The 6000-nt window shown below is 35.6% G+C and overlaps 1 pseudogene; it reads right to left on the bottom strand.

The window, feature by feature from the left end:
• Positions 1–1088: 1088 nt before the first annotated feature.
• Positions 1089–5368, bottom strand: LOC100787139 (DNA repair endonuclease UVH1-like; annotated as a pseudogene).
• Positions 5369–6000: the final 632 nt, after the last annotated feature.

Genomic DNA, 6000 nt, shown 5'->3' with positions numbered 1-6000 from the left:
CAATGGCCCGTTTTTCAATTTCCTACTGTGGATTGGGGCATTGCTACGCACACCCAGCAAAAAATTGTTGATACACCCAGCAATTTTATAAATTTCCCATTTTGTCCTTTCATATTCGTATGAAGCTCACAGATCAGCTGATTCGTATAAGTCCAACCCGAAAGTTTTTTTCTCAAAAATGTGTTATGAATTAATTTAAAATTAATGGTCCAAACAAGTATCACACATTAGCACCATGCTCTAATCAACTGAACTAATAGATCAATTATGTTATAAATAAATAATGTTGTTATACATAACACTAAACTTTTTAATGTATATTTAATGCATATGTAAATTTAAATAATAAATTGTGACAATTAATTTTGATATAACTCATACAAATTATTTAATCCGTATAGCTTTTTATAAATAAAAAATATTTACTATTAAAAAATTTAATATATTAATAAATTAAAAAGACATTTTTGAAAAAAAAAACACTTACAGATTACATGATCCCTAAGAGTGTGTTTGGATGAAAAAATTTAAAATTTTAAGAAATTTTAAATTCTAAGAATTTCAAATACTTCAATTAAAATTCTTTTATTTTCAAAATTTTGTGTTTGGATAAAAAAAATTAAAATTATGAGGATGAAAAAATGAATGAAAAAAAAAAGATATGATTGGTGTACTAGTTATACGTGTTCCTCTATGTTCACACCCGATCGATATTTTAAGAGCTCAGACGGTGTTTCTTGAAGAAGACTGGAAAAAGAGAATTTCAATTTCTCAACTTTTAAAAGAAAATTGAAATTCTAGATTTTTAGTTGTTTAAAATTCTGTTTTAAAATTTTAAAATTTTAAATTCTTTATAAAAATATCCAAATAATGAATTCTAAATTACAGAAATTCAAATTCTCTGATAAATTATTTTTCTCAGTTAAAATTCTCTATCCAAGCGCACTCTAAGTATTTTTTTAACTCATTTAGATCACGTAATCTGTAAGTGTTTTTTTTTTTACAAAAGGGCAAAATGGAGATATATCAACAATTTCACTGGGTACGCGTAGCAGTGCCCAATGGATTGCCATCATAATCCAATGATGTAGAATCGAAATAACAGAAGACTTGAATAAATTGATAGTACCTTTTTGTACAAATGAATTATTCTAATACTCACAACAAAGTTGGGTATTTAGCATCTAGAAAATCTCTTAGAGTCCGAGCTGCTTTATGACCACCCATTAATTCCGCTAGCTTCTCTACAGGACGAAGTGCAAGTTCTGCCAAGCTCTTACACCCAACCCATCCATTATGGCCCTGTAGTTTGAGTCTGTAACACCTGGAAGTCGTCTTAGAAACTCCACAGCCGATGTATTGTAATTTTCAGCCCTGTGACAGCAATAAAACATTTATATTTTGAAGAAAAAATGAATCACTGCATACAAACTCAATCATGTTACATTAATTCCAGAGACTTTGAATCATAGCTCTCCGTTCTAAAATTAATAATGTAATGCATAGTGTCCGTGCATATTTATAGGCAAGGAAAGAACATTTTGAGACCTGACAATGCTAAGTATTTAATAGCAATTCTAACTGAAGTAACAATGTCTGAATAAATATATGCCCACGAATCAATATTTGCCATTAACAATGTCAGAGATTCATATCATTTTAGATTTGAAAGGAGGAGGTGCGCCTGCATGCCTTTAAACTTTGGGAGAAATTAATGTTTCGTACAGTTACAACAATTTATATGTGGGGACCCATGCAACCCACTTCCTATGAAGGAAATGTTTTCACTTCATCCTTGGAAGCACAGAGGAATTCAAGTTTAAACTATGAAAAAGAAACTTACCTCACATCATTTTCCACAATCCCTTCTTCCGAGGGGACACCCACTCTGATTGCTTTTGTTTCATCTGGCTCGTCTTGATTTGCCTTCAGTGAAGCAAATATTTCAGCAGTAGCATGCAAACTTCGAGACCAGATTATTCTTAGTCGGGGAAAGTGTAGAGCAAGCAAAGACAACTTTGATATAATGCTATTTGGTGTCACATCATCACCAATATCACTAGCAGACTGCAAAAGATATCATATCCATAAAAGGTTTAATAATTTACAGTTTCACAAAGCAAAATGCAACTCTATTGGTACACTATTACTCCTTATGCTACGCAATACAACACAAAAATATGGTATTTGGATAATCATTTCTATCAAAGCCGGGGGAAAATACTTTTTATCAGCACAGCCAAGTCAGATAAAATGTGAAGCCCAGGAATTGATACTAATTTGGACCAAAATATTAATGGCAAGCATTCTTAGAAATGGGCTGCAGGAAGAGCCGGAAGAGGAGGAGAAGGAGCAATAGTAGAATTGTGGATAGGAGGTCAACTACTGGATACTGCACCTTCCTTGGTGAAAACCTAGTGACTTGGAAGAGCCAAAAACAAAGTGTGGTAGCTAGATCTAGTGCTGAAGCAGAGTTTCGAGCAATGGTCCAAGGAATTTGTGAACTTCTATGGCTGAAGATTATATTGGAGGACATGAAGGTAAAGTGGGGTGAACCAATGAGGTTATATTGTGACAATAAATCTGCAATTAGTATAACCCACAACCTGGTGCAGCATGATAGAACTAGACATATTGAGGTGGACAGACATTTTATTAAGGAAAAGCTAGACAGTGGCTTGATTTGCACCTCATATGTGTCCACTCAGGGTCAACTTGCAGACATACTCACCAAGGGGCTGAACAGCAGTAACTTCAAAAGAATTATATCCAAGCTGAGAATGGAGAACACTTATTCACCAGCTTGAGGGGAAGTGTCAAAACCGTGTTGCTCCTATTTTAGGAAGTTTTATATTTTATCCCTGCTGTATTTCTATTCTGTATCTGTTATGTAACTTGCTATTAATACTAGGTGTGTATATTAAGAAGCAATCCCATAATCACAGGGATTTGTCCCCTAGAATTAACCGTCCCTATTTCCTAAAATAGCCAACAAGCTTGTGTATATATAGGCCCCTGATGTACCTCCTAAAAAGTATACAATAATATTATTCCTTCTAAATCTGAGACTTTTGGACACACTCTTTACTATTGGTTAAAATTTATTAGAAATCACAATTTTTTGTTGTTATTTATTTAGTGACTCTCTTGATGTTATAGTTTTCAATAAATTTTAACCAATAGACAATAGTAGAGTGTGCGCTAAAAAGAGTGTGTTGCTAGCACTCCTCCTCATTTACTCTTCCTCTATTTTTAATGTTAATTTTCTATAATTAATTAACATAACAGATCAAGATCTATGCCAGAATACAGCACACAATACAAAGCATAGTAATAATCTGTCACCTTCTTGCTGAGCAAAAAAAAAAATCTGTCACCTTCTTCAATGTCTTTGTCATCACCCGTAGTTTTTCTCTTTTTGTTTTTGACACTCTTACTTGACTCATTAAATTTCACACCATCTGCTTTCACAAGATGAAAAACACGCTTCTTTGCATAGTCAAATATCTGATAGCTTGCCCCAGCAAATAACCAAACCGATCGAAAACTCTCTGACACTCTCAGTGTATCTAAATATTTCAAGTAAGTTACTGCATCGTACCTATCAAAAGGAAGCCACACAATCAGTCCCTATTATAAGCACTACATTCTTCAGATAAACAATTTAAACCCAAATCCAACAAACTAGCAAGGTTTACTCAGGCTACAAAAATCATTAAAGATATTGCAATTTGCAATTAAAATGTCACACATATAGTGCAGTACCCATATACCAAGGCATTTTATCCTCACAACTTTCTATTTAAAAACTAAATATAAAAAATTATAAACATACACCTACTTTCTCTACCATCTCCTTTCCACCATATTTTCTTCCTATCTCTCTTTTTTTCTCATCACATCTATCACTCTTTTTTTTTTTTTGTTACTCTCTTCCTTTCACATTTGTGCACCCCCAAAATGAGGTGTATATACTCATAAGAGTAAATAGACAATGTGTGTCATTTGTCCTGGATGATAAGTTTGTTGACTTTTAAAATTACTAATTTAAAAGTCCTATCATCCATAATTTCTAATCGGTTCAGATCATAAACATTTAGACAATGCATATAAATAAAACTCTCATCATAAGACTAAGACAATATTATAACTTATTAAATCCCCAAACAAGAATAATGCGTGCAAGTGCATTGAAAGACCTGACTAGATAATCCAACAGCTTCCTCAAAGTCTTAAGGTCTGACACGAGCTGCTTAGTCTTCTTCCCCAAGGTGTGCCAAATTGGATCCAACTGTCTCCTCACAATCTCATCGAACGACTTGAACAATCCATTCTCCACCGTCGAATCCTCGACGTCAACCTTGTTCGTCTACCTCATTTCCTTCAAACACGCATCCATGACCTCAGCAATGGCCTTCTGAATCCCCACCATGTACCTGCTCATCGGCACCCTTATATCCACCACCTCCGGCGGGTCCCTCTCCAGCTCCTGCGACACGTACACCTGAAATCGCGGCCACAGGTACAGCTTCCGCACGTGCAGGCACTTCATCGTCCGCTTCTCCTTTGCGAATCCCGACACCATCGCGTGCGGCTTGTCGGATAACGCGCGGACATACGCGCCGCGGTTGAGCGACCGGAAAATCCGAACGATGAAGGCTTCGGTGGAAGTCTCGGAGAGCGAGTGTGCGTTGAGGATGATTATGCCAGCGATCTTGGAGGTAGGTAACTTGTTGGTTAGGAGGTCGACAATTAGGATCCGCGGCGTGATGAAGAAGGCTTTGCCGGAGGTGTAGAGCGCGTGGCGGTGGAGCGCCAGGAGGTCGGCGGTGATTTCGGCGGGAATTTGGTAGAATTGGGGGTTTAGGGTTTTGAGGTGGAAGGCGATTTTGGATTTGAGGGAAGTGGAGGACTGTGAGAGGAGAAGGAGCGTGCCCCTGAGATGAGAAGTGTAGAATTAGAAGAGAAGGGATGAGTTTGGAGAGAGAAAGGCCTGAGGAGAGAACAACCAGGCCGCCATTGGTGTCTTCTAGAAGCTCTGTGATTATGCGTTCGTGAAATTGAACCATCGAATTTCGATTGCACTCTGCGCCAAGCCAGAACCAAGGAAGGGTTTTCGCGCGGTGAAATTTCAACTCTCAACTGTCTCGTCTCTCTGAAAATCAACTACTTGTTTCAAGTTACAACCTAAGCCTGTTAATTTGGGCTGGCCCAAACATTGAGCTATTAGGTTGGCCCGACTTCTATTTGAGGCCCATATTGCATCGTTTGGTCATGTCCGGGGATATAGAGCAGATGTTTAGTGAAAGGAAATGTATTTTAGTTTAGGATTAAAAAAAAGGCAAAAGAATGAATTAATCATATGATAAAAAGTGCAATTAAGTATTAATCTCAAATGATGAATTTTAAATTAAAAGGCGTGCTTTCTTTGAATGAGATAATCATGTTGCTGGGCCCTTAGCTATATTAATTTTATATGGCTTGCATGGTACGATCAAAACGTGTATATATTCATCAAATCAAACTCCCTCTATAATTTATCTTAATAAGGGCCGACATAAAATATCTTGTGATTCCACCATCGCGTAACTCACCAACACATTAAAAATTCTTGTAAAAAAAATATTAAAAATAAGGTTAAACTATTCAATTGTTATATGAGAAAATCTTTGGTCGTTGTCATTAATATTATACTATTAGGTAATGTGGGTGACGATGACCACTGCAAAACTTTTTAATAATGCAAAAGTAAAAACTTTTTAATTAAGTATAAACCACTATAAAAAAGTTTTCCAAGTCCTTACTTTTTGACATTTTTACACCTAGCAAAAAAAATGTAACCGATTTATGTCGCCAAAATGTTTTTATGGCAATGTTAACAACACCGTTTAACAGCAAGATCAAAAACTAAATCGTTATGTAAAACTTAAAATATAGGAATAGTGAATAGTTTAACTAAAATAATTATCTATGTGTATATATGATTTTAAATATTTTTGT

Source organism: Glycine max, chromosome 1, assembly GCF_000004515.6.
Source record: "Glycine max cultivar Williams 82 chromosome 1, Glycine_max_v4.0, whole genome shotgun sequence".
NCBI classification, from domain to species: domain Eukaryota; kingdom Viridiplantae; phylum Streptophyta; class Magnoliopsida; order Fabales; family Fabaceae; genus Glycine; species Glycine max.
The sequence above is the reverse complement of the archived record's forward strand: the minus strand, read 5'-3'. Positions and strand labels throughout refer to the sequence as shown.